At 37.1% G+C, this 23,721-nt stretch overlaps 1 pseudogene; it reads left to right on the top strand.

Moving 5' to 3' along the window:
* Nucleotides 1-245: 245 nt before the first annotated feature.
* On the top strand, nt 246-352 carry LOC116912999 (annotated as a pseudogene).
* The last annotated feature ends 23,369 nt before the right edge of the window (nt 353-23,721 follow it).

Raw genomic sequence — 23,721 nt, 5'->3', positions numbered from 1 at the left:
ACAACAAAACAAACCTCAAAACTATAATCAATAATTTATAACTAATGGATTAATAACTTCTGGGGGAAGAGTGGTTCGTTCTGCATATATACACAACAAAAATGATCTCAGTAGTTCATGTCCACAAATTTGCACACATACACGAATGGTAGTAGTAGTAGTAGTGAGGATACCTTGAAAGAGCTGGAGGAGGAAAGGGAGGAGGAAAGTTGATATAATTCTAGGTCAGCTGAAAACATTTAAAACCTGCCTATAGAAGCATTGAAAGTGACAGGTGGCAGAGAGGAGCAAGGCTATGTCTATGTTCAGTGTTCTAACCTGTGAACATCTGAATGATTAGCAGCCAAACATTCCCCGAAAAAAGTGAGCCTGAGATGATCACCAATCCTGTGCCACACAGACCCTAATGAGCTCCCAGGACAGGGAAAAAGTCACAGACTAGAAGAACCCTGTCTAGGATTAAGGGCTTTGGATAGGAGTGAGGCCAAAATAGATGACCCTTACGTGGGGACATTCAGGCCAACTAGGCAAGAAGTGAGCCAAAGATAACTACCAGACTGAGGGTCATTGGGCCTAGGAAGGGAGATATCCTGAGGTGAGCACCAGTAGGGCACAATACAGGCCTGGTGGAATGGAGGGCAGACCATATCTGAAATGACCCTGCTGGGCACCATAATACACAAGTAGTCATAGCACTCCTGAGATCATTCCTCTCAAGCCACTCAGAGACCCTGAGTGACACTAAGAAACAAGTAAGCGGTAGAGAAATGGAAAAGAAAAGAACAGAAGGATGTGAGCATGGTGAAGAGAGGCAGAACTGGAAACTTGAGGGTAGTGACTAATGTGAGTAGCAACTGATGCCATCTTGGACCATGGTGGGTTTCTGGCCTGTGCTGCCACCAGGGGCATATCTGGGTCCATGGCCCTGCAGCTGCAGGTCTTTTTCTGCACCCACGCCAACACAGTATTGAGAGCCAGGTGTAGGCCTATGAGGTTTAAGAAAAAACATATACCCAGGCCATTTGTGTTACAAGAATGCCAAATCTTTTACTTTATTCACCGAATATATACCCCAAGTTCACTGGGTCAAGAAATCCAGGAAGCACAGTGAAAAAACCAGCTTGTGCCCTCAGGAATAAAGAAAGAGGAACAAAAGACAGGAACCGAATATCACCCAGGTGTACCACCCAGGCATGCTGTTCAGAGGCGAATGCTAGAAGGAAACCATTGAACTGAGAATGGCCCCCAGTTGGAAGAATTAGAGGAAGGATTGAAAGAGCTGAAGGAGCTTGCAACCCCATAAGAACAACAATGTCAAACAACCAGAGCTACCAGGGACTCAACCACTACCCAAAGACTATACATAAACTGACCCATGGCTCCAGCTGCATATGTAGCAGAGGATGGCCTTGTTGGGCCACTTCCATATCTTGTTAATCTAATGGCTGAAGTACCTTTGGAAAATCTGGATTAACAGTTTTGACCATTTCTAATTATTGTTGTAAAGTCCCACTGCAAATATAAAATCTAAGTATGGTGCTTGTAGCTCCCACAGATAAACTATACATGAAGTTAAACTGGAGTTTCAGACAAGATTATTCAGTACTTCTAGCCCTTACAAAAGTCTTTTAAAACTGATACAGAAGCTGACAAATGGCAGCGTGTAGAAAAAATTAGGAATGGAATCTCTAGTCCATAAATACTTTTTTTGAAGCAAAGTCCACATAATTTCTTTTTTCTTCATTAAAATTCACAACATGACAGCCAATTTCTGTTTTCTTAGCCACAGAGGAAAATTGTTTGTTGAGGTCCTTATGTGTGAGCTCATTGCCTTTTCCTCAGTCTAAATACTAAGTGACAGCCTCATATTGAGCAATTTTAAACCAGGTCTTCAATTTGCAGCAGACATGTTGAAATTTGTGATAAATGAAATAGATATTTAATGGCACCTAATGTGCAGTGAAACAGCATAATAGAGGTGGTTTGGCTTAGAAAGGGCTTGCAAGCATTATGCCACCAGAGCTGAGCAGCTGAAGCTTAGCATAATTCCATAAGATATTCAGCAACAGGAAGATTTCATAACAGAAAGATCAAGAAAATAATACATTCACTTGAGAATGTGAAAATTACCTTGGAATTTACTTTGCTATTTGTGTTGCATTTTGAGCATGAAAATGTGTTTTTGAGCCTGACTTTGTTATTCCTTATGTTTATTGAAGAAGTTCATATTTCAAAAGAACAAACACATATGTATTTCTTAGTGAGCATAATTCTGAATTTTAAAGATCATATGCAATTACTGTAAGTAAATATCAAAATATTATTCCATTTATAATGGAACACAATATATGTATATCCTCATTGCAAAATACTCTTCATTATACACACCTTGATAGGACTTTATTCTGTTCTGTTGAAACTATATGCAAAATACAAGAAATAATAAACAAAACACAAACTATTAATGATTGTATTAATCACCAGTAACCATGTTTAATATTTTGGCATGTTTCCTCACAGTCCTTTATTTATGCAGGCAAAACTTGTAACTTGACAAGTAAAATTTTGAGATCTTTTGCAAACCCTAACATGGGTTTATAATAACTTCTATTATCCTTAGTCATTTGATATGGCCATCATCCTTGTAGAGAGGAAAATACTAGTAAAATAACAGGGAGGAAACAGATACGTGCCCTACAGAAAAGAACAGCTAGGCACGTGCTTAGAGACACAATGAGGAGTCTTTCAACAGGCAGAATACATAGAGTGTTAAATACAAAGAAATGTTAGACAAGTTAAATGTTAAACACAAAGAATTATAGAATTAGTATAATAATTCAATGTAAAAGTGTTCAGATCTTAAAAATGATTAAGAATAGATATGTTTGTTGAGAATATGATTCTTACTATAGTAAATTAGGATTAAAAATGCCGAGATTAAGCAAACTAATCTGTCTTGGAAATAAGGAAAGGAAAGATTTCCCTCTAATTTTTATCTTATTTTTCTTCTTTTAATTGTGGGTGCCACTACTGCCTGGTTTTGAGTCTGGTCTGTGTAAGTGGAGGCCAAGGCACAAGTAGGAATTATTAGTAGGAATAAGGCACAAGTGCATTATTTTCTCTGCTCCTGATTGTGGAGATGACTAGATGCTTCATGTCCCTACCCTGACTTCTCTGTAATGATATGCTCTAACCTGGAATTATCAACCAAATAAACCATCCTCCTTACAGTTGTTTTAGTTAGGAAGTTTTATAATAGTAACATAAATAAAACTACAATACCTAACATTGACCTTAGCCTCTACATGCCCACAGATGCACATAACCACAGATGCACATACTAAAAAGTGATATAAATTGTTACACTAAACTGAGAATATGATAAAAAAAATATATCTTGGAAAAGTGTCCTTCAGAAAAGCCATCCTCTCATTTTCTAAGTGAGAGATTAACTAGAAAATATCACACAAGGACCCTTGAAAAGCCATGCGATAACAAAAGTATAGACCAAGGATCCCCTGGACCAAGAAGTTCTCAGCACAAAAAAGATTTATTTACCTCAGAAAGACAAAGGTCTGAAAGAAAGAAACAATCAAAGGAGATAGAGGCTGAAGGAGAAAGGGAAGGGAACAGGAAGGAGGAAAAGAGGTATTTGTCTTAGGATATGGGCAAAGGACTGTCTCTGGATAGAAGGGAGAAAGACACGGCACAGAAGAAAATGGCAGTTTGTAAAGGTAGGAGGGGAAGCCCTATGTTAAGATGAGGTGCTTAATCTTAAGTGGTTATGTTAGTTAGGTGAGCAAAAGGGGCTTTTGATTTCTGAACTTCAATATTTTGATAGATGGGCCTTGGTAGTCAGCCTCAGGAGAAGGACGTGGCCAAATGAGAGAAGAGACCTTGGTAGTGAACTTTAGAAATGTAATCTAGCCTGCCCGTTTCAGCCTATGCCTGGAGCTGACCCAGTTGCACACCTCTCTGTATCCAAATCCCACTGGTAGAAAACAGATCTGGAGTTCGGACACACAGGCTGAGAGGAAGGTTAAGTCACTGTCAGAGATAGCTAGACCAGCTAAAACCAGAGACAACCAGATGGTCAGAGGCAAATGGAGGAACCTAAGCAACAGAAACCAAGACTACTCATCAAAGCCCAGTTCTCCCACCAAAGCAAATACTAAATATCCAAACATACCAGAAAAGTAAGATTTGGATCATGTAGGCTTCACCCTAGGGATGTAGGAATGGTTCAATATATGGAAATCCATCAACATAATACACTATATAAACAAACTCAAAGAAAAAAAACCAATCATCTCATTAGATGTTGAGAAAGCATTTGACAAAATTAAATACCCCTTCATGTTTAAAGTTTCGGAAAGATCAGAAATTCAAGGCCTATACCTAAACATAGTAAAAGCAATCTATAGCAAACCAGTAGCCAACATTAAGCTAAATGGAGAGACACTTGAAGCAATCCCACGAAAATCAGGAACTAGACAAGGCTTCCAACTCTTTCCCTACCTATTCAATATAGTCCTCAAAGTCCTAGCCAAAGCAATCAGACAACAAAAGGAAGCCAAGGGGATTCAAATTGTAAAGGAATAAGTCAAAATATCACTATTTGCAGATGATATTATAGTATATTTAAGTGACTCCAAAAGTTTCACCAGAGAACCTCTGCAGCTAACAAACAACTTCAGCACAGTGACTGGGTATAAAACTAACTCAAACAAATCAGTAGCCTTCCTCTACTCAAAGGATAAACAGGCTGAGAAAGAAATTAGGGAAATGACACCCTTCACAATAGTTACAAATAACATAAAATATCTCAGTGTGACTAACCAAGCAAGTGCAAGAGCTGTGTGACAAGAATTTCAAGTCTCTGAAGAAAGAAATTGAAGGTCTCAGAAGATGGAAAGGTATCCCATGTTCATGGATTGGCAGGATTAATATAGTTTAAAAAATGGCCATTTCGGGCTGGGGATTTAGCTCAGTGGTAGAGCGCTTACCTAGGAAGCGCAAGGCCCTGGGTTCGGTCCCCAGCTCCGAAAAAAAGAACCAAAAAAAAAAAAATGGCCATTTTACCAAAAAGCACTCTACAGATTCAATGCAGTCCCAATAAAAATTCCAACTCAATTCTTTATAGAGTTGGAACGAACAATTTGGAAATTCATTTGGAATAAAAAAAAATCCAGGATAGTGAAAACTATCTTTAACAATAAAAGAACTTCTGGAGGAAATCACCATGCCTGAACTCAAGCTGCATTACAGAGCAGTAGTGATATATATATATGTGTGTGTGTGTGTGTGTGTGTGTGTGTGTGTGTGTGTGTGTGATATACTATATATATATATATATATATATATATATATATATATATATATATATATGCATGCTGTATGGTGTTGGTACAGAGACAGGCAGATAGATCAATGGAGTAGAATTGAAAACCCAGAAATGAAACCACACACCACACACCACCTATGGTCACTTGATCTTTAACAAAGGAGCTAAAATTATCCAGTGGAAAAAAGATAGAGTTTTTAACAAATGGTGCTTGTTCAACTGGAGGTCAGCATGTAGAAGAATGCAGATCGATCCATTCTTATCACCCTGTACAAAGCTTACGTCCAAGTGGATCAAGGACCTCCACATCAAACCAGATACACTCAAACTTACAGAAGAATATGTTGGGAAGAGCCTGGAACACATAGCACTGGGGAAAATTTCCTGAACAGAGCACCAATGGCTTCTGCTGTAAGATCAAGAATCTGCAAATGGGACCTTTGTAGATTCATAAAATTGCATAGCTTCTGTAAGGCAAAGAACACTGTTATTAGGACAAAAAGGGCAACCAACAGATTGGGAAAAGTTCTTTACCAATCTTACACCAAATAGAGGGCTAATATCCAATATGTACAAAGAACTCAAGATTTTAGATTCCAGAGAATCAAATAACCATATTTTAAAAATAGGTTATAGACTTAAACAAAGAATTCTCAGCTGAGAATATCAAATGGCTAAGAAGTACCTAAAGAAATATTCAACATCCTTAGACATGAGGAAAATGCAAATCCAAACAGCCCTGAGATTCCACCTCATACCAGTCAGAATGGCTAAGATCAAAAACTCAGGTGACCACAGATGCCAGCGAGAATGTGGAGAAAGAGGAACACTCCTCCATTGTTGGTGGGATTGCAAACTGGTACAACCACTCTGGAAATCAGTCTGGAGGTTCCTCAGAAAATTGGGCATAGGGTTAGGGTTAAGACCCAGCTACACCACTCCTGGGCATATACCCAAAAGATGCTCCAACATATAACAAGGACACATGTTCCACTATGTTCATAGCAGCCTTATTTATAGTAGCCAGAAGCTGGAAAGAACTCACATGCCTTTCAACAGAGGAATGGATACAAAAATTGTGGTACATCTACACAGTGGAGTACTATTCAACTATCAAAAACAATGACTCCATGACATTCATAGGTAAATGGGTAGAACTAGAAAATATCATACTGAGTGAGGTAACCCAATCACAAAAAAATACATATGGTATGCACTCACTGATAAGTGAATATTAGTCCAAAGCTTATATTACCCAAGATACGAACCACAGACCACATGAGGCTTTAGAAGAAGGACAACCAAACTGCAGATGTGTCAGTCCTTCTTAGAAGTGGAAACAAAAGTATTCATAGGAGGAGATGTAGGGACAATGTTTGGAGCAGATACTGAAGGACTGGACATTCATAGCCTTCCCCACCTAAGGATCCAGCCATATACATACAGCTACCAAAACCAGACAATATTGCTGATGCCAAGAAGTGCATGCTGAGAGGAGCCTGATATACCTGAGAGGCTCTTCCAGAGCATGACACATACAGAGGCAAATGCTAGCAGCAAACCATTGAACTGAGAACAGGGTCCCCATTGGAGAAGTTAGAGAAAGGATTGAAGGAGCTGAAGGGGCTTGCAACCCCATAAGAATAACAATATCAACCAACCAGAGCTCCTAGGGATTAAACCCTTGCCCAAAGAGTACAGATGGACAGACTCATGGTTCCAGCTTCATATGTAGCGGAGGATAGCCTTGTTGGGTACTAATGGGAGAAGAAGTTCTTGGTCCTGCCAAGGCTGGACCCCCCATTGTAGAGGATTGTCAGGGCCCAGAGGTGGTAAGGGGTAGGTGTTTAGGGAAGGGGTACACCCTCATAGAAGAAGGAGGAGAGTGGATGTGATAGGAGGTTTATGCATGGGAAACCAGGAAAGGGGATGACATTTGAAATGTAAATAAAAATATCTAGTAAAAAGTGTAATCTAATAATTTTTAGCAAAGCCAAGGGAATGAAGAGAAGGGCAAGGACTGTCAGAGCCATGCACACCACACTCTAGCTGGCCAGAGTCCCTTCATGAGTAGGATTCATCATTCTGACTCGTACCTGATCATTTTCGCATTGCTTAAAAGAAGTTTCTCAATAAAAAGAGTATGAACTACTTTTGTTTTTCAGAGGCTCTTTCGGTCCATCTCAGTTTCTCCTAAGTTGCTTATTTACAATGATGTAGGACTGAACTAGAAGTGAGTTTCTCTACATGGTTCGTTCAGTTTTGAAGTTCTCAAATCCATATGGCAATAACCCTGATGATGAATGCAACAAAACATTCGTGAGATTGTGACTAAAAATATTCTAAAAGTTTCTGAGGGGTGGGGTTCAAATTTTCTAACTTTACCCCGGTTAGAGGTTAGTCCCAGGTTATAATACAGGGAGCAAAGAAATATGTCTTCTCTAAGAACAGTATCACTAGATTAAGTTTCAAAAAATGTAGAATAATGGAATAGAAGGAAAGAATATTAAATATGAGTTTTCTATAGGGCGAGGTCACAAAAAAGTCTGGCTTTTTTTAGTAACAGCAGTTGCCTATATAGAAGAGATCCCTTCTTTCATAAATGTCATTCCCAGTAATTTCCAGAAACTCTGAAAGTAGTGTGTTCAAGAAGCAGAGACAAATCTAAAGGAAAAGGAAGAGATAGACAGATATGTAGACAGGGAGGTAGTTGATGACTAGTAGATAAATAATAGAAGATAGAGAAGTTATATAGATAATAGAAGGCAAATAGTTGATTGATGTTAGATGGGTGGATAGATAATAATAGGAAGTTGATAGAAAATGGGTGATAGGCAATAGAAGATACATTAATTGAAGATATATAAAAAGATGATAAATAGATGATAAATGATGACAAGATCAATAGATAGATAGATAGATAGATAGATAGATAGATAGATAGATAGATAGATAGATAGATAGATAGATAGAAAGAAATAATCTGGTTTAGATCATAATAATTTTCTCACCTTAACTTTTGATGAATGTAATGGATGGAGTTAGAACCTTATTCTTACTTCACTTTCCTTGTGAAAATGCTACACTCATTTTCAATGTTTAGTGCTGATTAATCTAGTAATTTGCTGGGAGATATCAAGACCATGAATTAATCAGCATTTACATGGAAAATTGGGTGCTCTGATTATTGTTTTTCTTAACTCCTTCCTACTTTTAGTATGTGCATTTGTTCCTAGAATTAATTATTAATGACACCCCTTAACAAACAAGGAAAAAGAAAGTTTCTAGGTTCTAATACACTAGAACACTTCATATGCACATTTAGCTAAAAAGGAGTAACACTTCCACACATTAATGATATTGCAACATGTTTAAAGGATTAACTTGAGTCCACAAATAGAAGTTAGTCAATATAAGTTACTTCCTAGTATAAGCTGGAAAAGCACTTCTTCCCTCTTCCTCCCTGCTCATTCTCTTCCCTCTAGCTCTCTCTTATTCCCTTCCTTCCTCTCTTCCCCCTTTTCCTACCTTCCTCTCTCTAACAGGTAGGTGATGAATAATTACTGTCTAATGACTTAATAAAATATGATTTTCTGTTTACAACTAATATGTAGCCTAAGGACATTTTTCTAGCCATTCATAAAATAACTTTACAAACAATTTATGTTAGGAAATTAGTTTTCGGTGCTGGAGAGATGGCTCAGCGGTTAAGAGCACTGACTGCTCTTCCAGAGGTCTTGAGTTCAATTCCCAGCAACCACATGGTGGCTCACAACCATCTGTAATGGAATCTGATGCCCTCTTCAGGTGTCTCTGAAGACAGCTACTCATATAAATAAAAATAAATAAATTGATCTTTAAAAAAAAAAGGAAATTGGTTTTCGTCCTTTAGCCAGTGTTTAATAACTAATGACACACCACATTCAAAATAAATAAAGGATTAAAACTAATACATATGTACATGTTGATTAGGAAAAATCTTACTTGAGAACTAATATATAATATTTATTTCTGTATTTCAAATATTAGTGAGCATATCTTTTCCTCACTTACAACTCCCAATAGTATCTGAACAGATTAATCTCAGAAGTTAGGAATGTTTCAAAGATATTTGTTTTTAGAATTAAAATGAACACATTAGTACCAAATGCTTGTTGGTACCTGCCAGTCATATGTAACCCTTAGTTCTTGACATAGTGTCTCTCTTTGTTGAACATTGTAAAGAAACATTTCTGTCTAAAATTTGGATATATTTTTAGATTTGAGAATATAATCCTTAACTTCAAGAATCTTACATTTGAATACTTAAAAGGTAAAGATTAGTAGACACAATAGCACACATTTGTAATCCCAGCATGTAGAAGTTGAGGCAGGGAGATTTTTAGGAGTTTGAAGCCAGCTGTGGCTGCAAATATTACTGGAAAGGATCATATCTCAATGCCTTACCTCAAAAATAAAGTGAAACCTCTTCAGAAATCATAGAGCAAGAGCAAGGAAGAAAAATGTCTGAAGGGAAGGTCAAGGGAAGCAATAGCAGGAAGTAAGTGACAGGAAATTGGAAGTCAGATCTAGTGGCATGCTGTAGCGAGTGCAAAGGAGTGCAAGGGCTTTTTATTCAGTTTTCAAGAATTCTGTGAGCCTATAATTGAGCCATTATTAGCTTATCCACAGTACAACCAATTATATTTTGAAGTCATCAGGTGCTCTGCACAACTAGTTGATGCCCAATGATATGTAATCTGAATTTTGAACTCGATAAGGTCTAGAATCAAGTGGGAGACACTTTCTGGGACTGTGCATGAGAAATTATCTGAGATGGGAGGACTATTCACTGAAAGTGGGTCCATTTTTTTTGAGGAAGATCCTAGATTGCATAAAAAAAGAGAAAGTGAGTTGAGTACAAACATCACCCTCTGCTTTTTTTATTGAATATTTTATGTGTTTACATTTCAATGTTATCCCTTTCACCTCTCTCCCAAACCCCCTCCCTGCTTCTATGAGGAAGCTCCCTGTCCCAGCGACCCACTTCCACCTCAACACCCTGGCATTCCCCTACACTGGGGAAATGAGCATTCACAGGACCAAGGGCTTCTCCTCCTATACATGACAGACAATGGCATCCTCTGCTAGATATGTACCTGGAGCCATGGGTCCCTTCATGGGTACTCTTTGGTTGGTCGTTTAGTCCCCGGGAGCTCTGGGGGGGTCTGGTTGGTTGATATTGTTGTTCTTGCTATGGGGTTGCAAACCCCATGAACTCCTTCAGTCCTTTCTCTAAACCCTCCATTGGGGTCCCCGTGCTCGATCCTATGGTTAGCTGCAAACATCCTCATCTGTACCAGTAAGACACTGGGTTTGGTGGCTGCATATGGGATAAATCCCCAGTTAGGGAAGTTTCTGCATGACCTTTCCTTCAGACCCTGCTCCACTCTTGGTCCCTGTATTTCCTCCCATGAGTATTTTGTTTCCCCTTCTAAGAAGGACTGAAACATCCACATTTTGGTCTTCCTTCGTCTTGAGCTTCATATGATCTGTGAATTGTTTCTTGGGTATTGTGAGCTTTTGGGCTAATATCCACTTATCAGTGGGTGCATGCCATGTTTATTCTTTTGTGACTGGGTTACCTCACTCAGGATGATATTTTCAAGTTCCAACCATTTGCATAAGATTTTCATGCAGTCATTGTTTCTAATAGCTGAATAGTATTCCATTGTGTAAATGCATCATATATTCTGTATCCATTCCTCTGTTGAAGGACATCTAAGTTATTTCCAGCTTCTGGCTATTATAAATAAGGCTGCTATGAGCATAAGGGAGCATGTGCCTTGTTATATGTTGGAGCATCTTTTGGGTATATGTCCAGGAACTGTATAGCTGGGTCTTCAGGTAGTAAAACGTCCAATTTTCTGAGGAACTGCCGAACTGATTTCCAGAGTAGGTGTACCAGCTTGCAATCCCACCAACAATGAAGGAGTGTTCCTCTTTCTCCTCATTCTTGTCACCATTTGCTGTCAAAAGAGATTTTGATCTTAGCCATTATGGCTGGTGTGAGGAAGAATCTCGGGTTTGTTTTGATTTGCATTGCCCTGATGATTGAGGATGTTGAACATTTATTTAGGTGTTTCTCAGCCATTTGATACTCCTCAGTTGAGAATTCATTGTATAACTCTGTACCCTATTTTTAATAGGATTATTAGTTTCTCTGCAGTCTAACTTCTTAAGTTCTTTGTATATATTAGATAGTAGCCCTCTATCAGATGTAGGATTGATAATGATCTTTTCTCAATCTCTTGGTTACCTTATTGTTGAGAAGAGTATATATATATATATATATATATATATATATATATATATATATATATCCATCATCCTGGTTTTTTTGCTATTCCAAATGAATCTGAAAATTGTTCTTTCCAACTCTATAAAGAATTGAGTTGGAATTTTGATGGGGATTGCATTGAATCCATAGATTGCTTTTAGCAAAATGGCCATTTATTTTACTATAGTAATCATGTTATTCCACGAACATGGGAGACCTTTCAATCTTCTGAGATCTTCAATTTCTTTCTTCAGAAACCTGAAATTCTTGTTATACAGATCTTTCACTTGCTTGGTTAAAGTCACACCGAGGATGTATTTTATGTTATTTGTGACTATTGTGAAGGGTGTCATTTCCCTAATTTCCTTCTCAGCCTGTTTATCCTTTGAGTAGAGGAAGGTTACTGATTTGTTTGAGTTAATTTTATACCCAGCCACTTTGCTGAACTTGTTTGTCAGCTGTAGCAGTTCTCTGGTGAAAGTTTTGGGTTCACTTAAGTATACAATCTTATCATTTGCAAATAGTTATATTTTGCCTTTTTCCTTACCAATTTGCATCACTTTGACCTCTTTTTGTTCTCTTATTGCTCTATTTAGGACTCCAAGGACTATATTGAATAGGTAGGGAAAGAGTGGGAAACTTTGTCTAGTCCCTGATTTTAGTGGGAATGATTCAAGTTTCTCTCCATTTGCTTTGATATTGGCAATTGGTTTACTGTATATTGCTCTTACTGTATTTGGGTCTGGGCCTTGAATCCCTGATCACTCCAACACTTTTATTATGAAGGGGTATTGAATTTTGTCAAATGCTTCCTCAGCATCTAATGAAATTGTATTGTGGTTTTTTTTTTCTCAGAGTTTGTTTATATAGTGGATTCCGTTGATGTATTTCCATATATTCAACCATCCCTGAATCCGGGGGGTGCATTTTTTACATGTTCTTAGATTCAATCTTCAAGAATTTTACTGAGTATTTTTGCATTGATATTCATGAGGAAAATTGGTCTCAGAGTCTTTTTTCTTTGTAGGGTCTTTTTGTGGTTTAGGTATAAGTATAATTGTGGCTTCAAAGAATCGAGTAGTATTCCTTTTGTTTTTATTTTGTAGAATAGTTTGAAAAGTATTGGTACTAGGTCTTCTTTGAAGGTCTGATAGAATTCTGCACTAAACACTTCTGTTCCTGGGCTTTTTTGGTTGGGAGACTTTTTTTTATTAAAATTTTATTTTTCTTGGATATTTTATGTATTTATATTTCAAATGGTATCCCATTTTTTCCCTCTCCCATACTCCCTCCTCCCTCCCTCCCCCTGCTTCTATGAGGATGCTCCCATTCCTATCCACCCTCTCCAACCTCAGCGCACTGGCATTTCCCTACATTGGGGAAACAAACCTTCACAGGAAGAAGGGCTTTTCCTAGACTGGGACACTTTTAATGACTGCATTATGGGACTGTTTAGAAGATTTATCTGATTCTCATTTAATTTTGATACCTGGAATCTGTCTAGAAAATTGTGCATTTCATCCAGATATGCCAATTTTGTTGAGTATAGGCTTTTGAAGTACGATCTGTTAAATATTTTTTAATTTCCTCGGGTTCTCTTGCTATTTCTCCCTTTTCATTTCTGATTTTGTTTAATTTGGATACTCTCTCTGTGCCCTCTGGTTAATCTGGTTAAGGGTTTAATCTATCTTATTGATTTTCTCAGAAAACCAGCTCCTGGTTTTGTTAACTCTTTGGATAATTCTTGTTTTTCCTACGTGATTGATTTCAGCTCTGAGTTTGATTATTTCCTGTCATCTGCTCCACTTGGGTGTATTTGCTTCTTTTCTGTTTTATAGCTTACAGGTGTGCTATAAAGTTGTTAGTGTATGCTCTCTCCAGTTTCTTTTTGGAGGTACTCAGAGCTTGGAGTTTTCCTCTTAACACTGCATTCATTGTGTCACACAAGTTTGAGTATGTTGTGCCTTCATTTTTATTAAATTCTAAAACATCTTTAATTTCTTTCTTTATTTCTTCCTTGACCAATTACCATTAAGTAGAGTGTTATTCAACTTCCATGTGTATGTGGGCTTCCTGTCATTTTGGTTGCTATTGAAGACCAGTCTCAGTCCATGTTGATCTGATAGGATGCATGGGATTATTTCAATCTTCTTGTATCTGTTGAGGGCTGTTTTGTGACTGATTATATGGTCAATTTTGGAGAAAGTACCATGAGGTACTGAAATATCTTTTTGTTTTAGGATGAAATATTCTATAAATATCTGTCAAAATCTCTTTGGTTCAAAACTTCTGGTAGTTTCACTGTGTCTCTGTTTTGTTTCTGTTTCCATGATATGTCCATTGATGAGAGTGGGGTATTCAGGTCTCCTGATATTATTGTGTTTGGTACAATGTATGCTTTGAGCTTTAGTAAAATTTCTTTTAAGAATGTGAGTACCTTGTATTTGGAGCATAGATGTTCAGAATTGAGAATTCATCTTGGTAGATTTTTCCTTTGATGGTATGAAGTGTCCTTCCCTATCTGTTTTGACAACTTTTGGTTTGAAAGTCAATTTTATTCTATATCATAAGGACTGCTCCAGTTTGTTTCTTGGGACCATTTGCTTGCCATTTTTCCATTGTTTTACTCTGATGTAGTGTCTGTCTTTTTCACTGAGCTGTGTTTCCTGTTTGCAGCAAAGTCCTGGGTTCACTTATCCAGTCTGTCAGTCTAAGTCTTTCTATTGGGGAATTGAGTCCATTGATGTTAAGAGATATTAAGAAATAGTGATTGTCCTTTCCTGTTTTTATTTGTTAGACATGGAATTATGTTTGTGTGGGTATCTTCTTTTGAGTATGTTGAAAGAAGATTAATTTTTTTTTGCTTTCCAAAGGGTGTAGTTTCTCTCCCGGTATTGGAGTTTTCCATCTATTATCCTATGTAGGGCTGGATTTGTGGAAAGATTTTGTGTAAATTTGGTTTTGTCATGGAATATTTTGGTTTCCCCATCTATGTTAATTGAGAGTTTTGCTGGGTAGCTGATATTTGTGTTCTCTTAGGTTATGATATCTGTCTAGGATCTTCTAGTTTTCATAGTCTCTGTTGAGAAGTCTGATGTAATTTTGATAGGTCTGACCTTATAAGTTACTTGACCTTTTCCCCTTACTGCTTTTAATATTCTTCCTTTGTTTTGTGAATTTGGTATTTTGGCTATCATGTGACAGGAGGAATTTCTTCTCTGGTTCAATGTGTTTGTAGTTCTATAGGCTTCTTGTATGTTCATGGAAATCTCTTTCTTTAGGTTAGGGAAATTTTCTCATATAATTTTGTTGAAGATATTTATTGGCCTTTTATGTTGGTAATCTTTACTCTTTTCTATACCCATTATTCTTAGGTCTGGTCTTCTCATTGTGTCCTGGGTTTCCTGGATGTTTTCAGTTAGAAGTTTTTTGCTTATTGCATTTTCTTTGACTATTGTGTCAATGCTTTGTATGGTATCTTTTGCCGCTGAGATTCTCTCTTCAATCTCTTGTATTCTGTTGGTGATGCTTGCATCTATGACTCCTGATCTCTTCCTTAGGTTTTCTATCTCCAGGGTTGTCTCTCTTTATGATTTCTTTATTGTTCCTATTTCAATTTTTAGATCCTGGATAGCTTTTTCAATTCCTTCACCTATTTGGTTGTGTTTTCCTGTATTCTTTAAGGGACTTTTGTGTTTCCTCTTTAAGGCCTTCCTTCTACTTGTTTTCCTTTGTTCTCCTGTGTTTCTTTAAGGGAGTTATTTGTGTCTGTCTTAAAGTCCTCTATCAGCATCATGAAATGTAATTTTAAATCCAAATCTTGCTTTTCCACTGTGTTTCCAGTACTTATTGTGGTGGCAGAATTGGGTTCTAATGATCCCAAGTAGACTTGGTTTCTGTTGCTTAGTTTCTTGTGCTTGCTTCTTGTCATCTGGCTATCTCTGATGTTCGTAGATCATGCTGTCTCTGACTGGAGCTTGTCCCTCCTGTGTGCCTGTGATTTTAAGAGTGAGAGAACTCTTGGGAGACCAGCTCTCTCCAAGTAGGCTTTGGTTCCGGAAGTCTGTGGGACAGCCTTAGTTCTTGGTGCAGATGAAGCCTGGAAGGATCCCGTCCCAGGCTTCTCTGTTGTTCCTGTGCCCTGAGTGCTACTGGCAGGTCCCTCTTTGGACGGTTAGTGAAGCATAAGAAGGGTCTCACCTGTGGGCTGGGCTCTGGAGTGATAGTGCTCCTGGGACACCAGCTCTCTCAGGGCTGGTTTTGTGTCCAGAAGGCTGTCAGACAGCCTTAGCTCTCTACCCTCTGCTTTTTAAAAGAAAAAAAAATGTATTTTTATTTGTTCTTAGAAAGTCCAGGTTCACTTGTCTGGTTATGGTAGCACCCATAAGAGGCTGGGCCCTCATGTATTAATCAACATAAATGAATACCCCATGTCAGAAAAAAATAACATTTTAAGAACAATTCTATGATAATTGACTGTAAATAAACCTGAGCCTAATAAAATGATATTCCTTAAAAATTTTTAATTGCATTTCAGTGTGTGTGTGTGTGTGTGTGTGTGTGTGTGTGTGTGTGTGCACGCATGTGCACATTTGAGTACAATTGTATACAGCGTGGTGGTCAGTGAACCAGAGAATAGCTTTTGCGAATTGTTTCTCTCCTTGTACCATGTAATTCTTAGACATCAAATCCAGGTCATCATACTTAGTGGCAAGTGCCATTAACCAATAAGTTCTCTTGAAAGTTCTCGATGGTGGCCTTACGTGGGAAAACACTGCTAATTATGATAGTTTACCATGACCAAATAGTTTCTGGGCTCAGCGCAATATGGGAGACTCTCTCCATTAGTGGTAGTTGGGCTTCTCTTTCTTTGACTTTGTCTTAAAAATTCTAAGACTCACATATGCCTTTACCTAAGGAATGCTACTTATCCTCAATTAGATTACAGAATCAATTTCCTTTCTCCCAATAAGAACCTGTTCAGCTAGCACCTGAGATTCCTGAAATGCTTCCCCATGCTAATAAAGCATTACAGGTTTCCTAAGTGACCTTTGCCCATCCTGAATGTTCCTACCCTCTATCTACCACCCTAAATAAATTACCCTAAATAAAGTTGATCTGCATCCTAGTAGCTGGTCTTCATGTGGTTACTCACAGTCCATATATACAGGGCTTCTGAAGTCCCTGTTTGATGATTCTACTCCCACTGCCACATGAACCACACGGTCAACAATCCATAAAAGTATAGAGATCCACAGTCTCAGGCATCTATAGTGAGATTTTTATGATACTCTACTAAATTATGGTATTCATTTATTATTTGTTTTAGAATATATAAAAGTAATGTTTCTTTTTAACATTGATATTCTAACTAATATCCTCACATCTACCTCTGGCAGATATTCTAAGAATTTGTATTCTTTATATGGGCATAATCACATTATATACATGTTGTCACAGTTTGACCTTCATCTTTTAAATCCTTACATGCTTCATCATGTTTTCACATTACAATAACCAGTGCCATTGCAGCACCAGAAGAGGTGACAAGACATCTTTGTCTCATTCATCATCTTCCAGGGAAAATTACCAGCAACTCAATGAGTAAGTGGTGTTTTGGGACTTAGACATCGTTTCATTTTGTAGATGGACTATCATAACAAGATGGTTCACCAATAAAGGACTTAGATTTTTTTATGGTAAATGTGTATCGACTTACTTCAGAAGCTAAAGTCTGGCTTTTTTTTTCAGTTCACTCAGAATTCTTTAGAAATACTGTTAAGGACTAGAAAGATTGTTCAGTGGGTTAAAGATTTTTCCATGCAACCCTGACAGTATAAGTTCAATCCTAGAATCCTGATGTAGGAAAGAACCAACTCCTGAGGTTCTTTGACCTCCCCATGCTTGCTATGTCATATAGGTGCCTATTCTCTCACTCAGATACAGCTTACATGCACAAATAAATAAATAAGCTTAATACAATTTCATAGTAAAAAAGCTGGCACCTCTCCAGTAGAGCAAAGTTTGCATTCAGTCAAAGATAGTATGAAAGAAAACATGGAAACCATCAGCTGATAGAGGGAAAGTTGAATGCCCCAAATTCAAAACTCATTAACCAAGAAATACTATCAAGAGAGAATTAATTTCTGTTATTGTACCCAGGAAAACTAACTTTTAGAAACAGGTAGACTGCTTGAATATGGAACAGTACACATTGGACCTGATATTCCTTTCTGTTTATCAGGAAACAGTTACAGGGCCTCACACACAGGGCTTCAGCTTGAACAAATGCTGGTTGTATACCAATGGTGCTGTTTCCATTTTTACATTAAAACTTTCTTACAAGAGTTTGGTAAGTTTGCCTTTGAGTTCAAGTGAATTGGGAGACCTGGACCATGACAATGTTTAGGACTATACTCTTGTTATTTTAGCTATACCTGTGAATGGTGGCATAGTAGTCAAATATGACCCAGTCTTACAGTCAGGAAGGCTTCAAAAGGCTGATTTAAGCATTGCAAATGTATGATAAATACAAATTTAAATATATAAAATTAAATAAAAGTAAGTTCTGTGAAGCCACTTAATTTTTAGCAAGCCTGAAATCAATTAAGTGACCTATATAATAAGTAAGATGTTTCTCCTGACTTCCACAAGCAGTATATCAACATACTGTTCAAAAGATACAAACTAAGTTTCAAAAGTGATTGGACCAATCAAAATTCTAAAGTAAATGAATGGCATACTTAGATTACACTAAATGTAAATCATTACGCTGTGAATATTTGGCCAAGAAATGTAGTGGCTTAAGAGTAAAAGCCATAAATTATTATAACTCCTCTAGCTAAAATGTCAAGGAAAGGAATTATAACCCGCACTAGAAGGGAGTCATGGAGCACACAGAGAAGCAGTCAACTTAATTTAGTTATCTTAAGCTAAGAGATCCTGGAAGAAGGAAGAATAGAGGTAAATAGGCACAATAGGAAGACCTAAATTTCTTTCTCTTCCTCTGAATCCCCCTTTAGCCAAGTCCAACCAACATCAGAGGTAATAGATTAAGTATCAAGTAAGTGTCTCTAGGCAGGGTGTAAAGTATAGAATGAGGAAAAGTGGAAGCTATGTAGAGCAGTGGGATTGGGAAGTATTTTTCTTTTGTGATTGTTGCTTGCTTTTGTTTTCTGAGATAGGGATTCACTAGGTAGCCCTGGCTGGCCTGGAACTTACTATGTAGAGCAGACTGGCTTTGAACTCATAGAGATCAGTCTTCCTCTGCTTCTCATGGGCTGAAATTAAAATGTTTGCCACCATGGCAGGCTGCAACAGGACTTGGAATTGTACATGTGCTTTCATGATTTTCTCTTTGGATCTTCAGAATACTTAATTACTATACACCACAATACTCTTTTATTTCAAATCAATTAGTTTTCTGATATTTTGCTAGATTCTACTCAGACGTGAGATAAGACATAACTGTAGGAGGGACACAGTTATACCTTTTTATACAAAATATCAGCAATGAGGTGTAGGGAGAGAAAGAACTGATCTATCAGAAAGATTCCTTAGAAAATTCTAATTAACGGTTATTAGAATAAACCATTTTTAAAGAGGCATAGTTAGGTCACCTGGGAACATTTTTTAATACTTTAAAAATAATTTAGTATTATTTCAACTTTGTATAAGAAAAACTAAATTTAAAAGAGCAGTAATTAATATAGAATGCTTCAGACATATTTTAGTAAAAATAGTATTTATTAAAACACTAGGAGTAATATTGACATGGATCATGCCAAAATAAATAACAAATAGGGAGCATAGAGATGACTAGGGTAGTGTTTATAGATGGTTCTAGACATAAATAAAACCAATAACTTTGAAGTCATGGAAGGAATGGATATCTTATTGAGTCTAAGTCAGTCTATAAGAATTGAAAGTTAATAAGAGCTTTGTTAAAAGTCATAGATAAATGGCTACTGTGGTTTTAATGAATATTTTATTCACGTCACATTCAAATTATATAAATTTGGAAGAAATGATGATTTAATACCAAAGGTTTTTTTTCCTGAAGTCATAAAGGTAGGGTTTAAATTTTAAAGCTTTAGAATACTTTTTAAATTATGACATGAGGTTTTAAGTTATTTAGAGGCTTTCGTATTTTTACCACTAGAACTTATTTTTTACATGTATATATTAGATCATGAGTTTGTCAACATGCATTCAGTAAAAGTGCTAATAAGGCCTTATTGCCCTTCCCTAAGATATAAAACTGCTGGTCTGGCACAAATAAGAATTTAAAATGTACCTGGGTACATGACTAAAAGCATAGGACTCAAGAGAAAAAAAAAAAAAAAAAAAAAAAAAAAAACCAACAAGAAAGAAAGAAAGTTAGATAGAGATAGATAGATAGATAGATAGATAGATAGATAGATAGATAGATAGAAAGAAAAGATAGTGTAGCCAAAGCCAGCTAGTGCTGCATACGTGAGTCCTGCCTCAAAGTGGTAAGAGCTGGAGCTCTATCTCAGTAATTGAGCTCATGCTAGTATAAGGCTCCCATTTCATCCCCCAACATTGCAAGACAATTAACTAATTAAAAACTAAATATAAATTAAAAGAAACATGCCATGGGTGACAAAGAATGAAAATCAGGGAACAGGATCTGGTGAAGAGATGTGGTAGAATCCAGTATAATCACACATACCAGAGACCCCTCTTGAATCGCTTAAAGCTACATGAATAGACTGATTAATAGGTACAAGATTAAATAAGAAAGATAACTGCGGGAATTCTACTGCAGAGCGTGGTGAATATAACATAATAATGCATGATATGCCTAAAATAGAAAAGATATTGAATGTACAAAGCATGAAGAGATCATAAAAATGTAAAAAGAGTGTATACTAATTTCTCTGAGTTGATCATAAGACAACACACTAATCAAAACTTCATGTTGCAGCTCACAAATATGTAGTCAGCTTTTAAAAAATAAAAAATTAAAATAAACAAAAACTTTTAAGTGAACACTCAAGATTATGCACTGTCTGAACAATCTTGCAAACTCTTGGCTATAATGATATTGCTAAAGCACCAGGATGGACTAAATAGTCGTGGAAGGAGGGAGCAGGGCACATGCTTTCCTCCGTAAGCAGATATCAAAGATGCATTAGATAGCATTGTGGCATTATCAGAGCACGATTTAGGTAGCTAAAATGTCCTTGTTTGGATGCTCACATTATGTATCTATTGCTTAAAATGGTTAAATGCTTTTTTCAGAAGTAATCTTTTAAATAAAGTATGCATTGCTAAATAATGGTTTAAGTATATTATAAACAAATATAGGTAGTATGAAATTTGCTAAAACTTGACTTAATGTAAACATTTTCACAGCTTGCCTTCCAAGTGCTAGTAAGGTAAGATTCAAATTTTACATTGTATATAAAATTAATTTGCCCCTTATTTATAATTGATTGCCTTCAAAATTAGAAGACAAGCAGGGAACTAATGATTTCTTAATTTATTCCATCTAACACAACCAACTGCCAAATCTCAAAATCCTTTTACCAGAGAGGATATTGGATGTTTGCATAATTATTCTAAATTTCATCAATTCATTTAGCAAGTATTTATTTAGTCTCTACTCTGTGCCCGGGCTTATTTTAGGAAACAGATAGAGAGCAGTAAATAAAGATAAAACACATAACCTCCTATTGCTTACATTTGAGTGGGAAAGACAATTTATTAAAACAAACAAAAAAGTCTAAACAAATAATGTATAATAAAAAGTCAAGTAAAAACTAGTGGAAGAATAATCGAAGTGAGCAGACTGAGTGGGGGTTGGGGTCTTACTGCAGGTCAGATGGGTAAGGAAAGCCTGTTGAAGAGAGGCTTTTGATCAGAATCATGAATAGAGAGAAAGCAAGCCCTCTAGATCACTGGAAGAAAAGAATTTAGGTCAGTGAGTGCAAAGGGGAATTTGTTTGATATATTTAAGGAAGACAAAGGACATTTCTTTAGCCAAGGAAAGAGGGGCTGCCAGAATTCAGCTAGTGAGGGCCTTGAAGACCTTAAAGGAATTTAGGAAAGGGAGTCATAGGAGATGAGGATTATTCAGGTTTTATTGGGAGAAAATTGCAAGAAGAGAGAAGCCTTTAAGAAGTTAAGATCTGTTTATTAGGTACCAGATCCAGCTAGGGGAAAGCATTACTGGTGAAGTATAGAAGTATTGCAAAAGGACAGGGAGGAGGGGCTGATAGGAACTAAGGGTTTCTACATAGTTTGCAGTTCATAATAGACAGGGTTGTGAAATAGAAAGGAAGATTAAGAACAACTCCAATATTCTCCATTTATAATAAATTTAAGTTTTTTGACATGGGTAACACTGGCAACAAATAAGTTTCTAGAAGAAAATAGTATTATTACCAGTCATAACATATTAAGAGGTGGAATGGGTACAACTATAGTCTGGTGGGAGCCATGGGGAGATCAACAGAAACAAGCTGTAGATGAGGCTGGTTTTGACCTTGAATTATGAAATCACGGGACATGTTTGGGGGATCCTGACAATTCTCTCTACCTAAATCCACAGGACATTTAAAGTGAACGCCCCAAAGCTAAGGCTTTATGGCTACTGTTACTCTTGAGGGACCACCTCCATATGTTCCTAGTTAATTCTGCAGATGGTGGTGGTTACTATATGCATTTCTATGGGGGGTGTTTTGTCCATAGGAAAAAAGAAACTTAAGGTGCAAGCAACTTGGATCATTTTCTAGGAGAGAAATGAGAACAGATGAAAACTACTTTCTCCTAAGGCATGGGTTTTCTTCTCACCTGGTCATAGTATCTGAATTTGCCCTAAGCGTATCCCGTGGGCTTAGCATCTATATGTTGGCCGTGGCTAGAAAGCATGTCAGAAAGCATATATACATTAGCCCATCACAAAAATGAACTATAAACTAATGGGACCATCTTAGCTTCCATGCTTAGAAAGGAGTTACAAACTCAAAAGAAGTGAAACTTTTCTTCCCGGTTTTCATGGCTGTTGTCCTCTTGTGGAGTACAGTAGCATCAAGAGTTCTATTGCTGGACTTTGCTTATCCCTCTGAGGATGTTCCAAAACCAAACCTAAATTTTTGTCCAGAACTGATCTTAATTGGGTTTAGATTTTAAAGTGTGGGTCGCTGCATGTTTGCTGAGTCTCCGCTGGTAATAAGTTTTTCCAGCTCTTCCTTCGTTGTCTCTTAATGAAGCTGTGCCTTTCTTTGGTCTATGAATTGCTTTCTTTCCTGGAGAAAGTTATCAAGAGTGAAATTGGCCACTACTCTGACTCTGTCTTATTAACTTTCAATGATTCTGTTAAAATCTCAATACGATGGAGACCCTGAAGGAGGCAGAGCATGGAGCATCCAAAATTGATATGCAGTGAGAATTTTTCTATTTTCCCTTAGTCAGTTTTGATCAATAAGAGGCCAGAGACAAACAATTCCAGTACAGCAGAGGATTACAACAGCAACTTACTTCCCTCATGTTAATTGATGTCACAGAATAGTCAAGGCCCAGGATATTCTATTGTGTATATAGTCTCTACACTAGAATACAGACTTAGAAAACAACTCTTGTCTTCACTAAGGGGTTGCTAAGGAGAAAAAAAGAGCTACTATGGAAACACAGTGTTTACTAAGGTCTCTGAAGGTGATGTGTTTGATACCCATTCACAGTCCACTGGTAAAAGCAGAAAAGCTTACTCTCGGGTTATAGTAATGACACAGGTCACAGGCTAAGGGATTAGAGGAACCAGTGGCAGTACTCTTGTCCAATCAAGAAGAGAGGAAATCACTACAGATCATAATACATTTTATGTCATTATGTTACTGTGTTCCACTATTGAGTTCACCATTTAAAATGTAACTTACTAACTTCTAAAATAGGAATCATATTTCAGAATATTGGTCAAATTCTGCTTACTAGTTATCTACTTATTTTCCTACCAAGGGAAGTGTGGAAGAAATCCAACTGCCGGCCCTTAAGCTAACAATAAGCATGGATGCACACACATCAAACCAAATTA

Source organism: Rattus rattus, chromosome 11, assembly GCF_011064425.1.
Source record: "Rattus rattus isolate New Zealand chromosome 11, Rrattus_CSIRO_v1, whole genome shotgun sequence".
NCBI classification, from domain to species: domain Eukaryota; kingdom Metazoa; phylum Chordata; class Mammalia; order Rodentia; family Muridae; genus Rattus; species Rattus rattus.
This window is presented reverse-complemented; position numbering and strand designations above follow the sequence as displayed.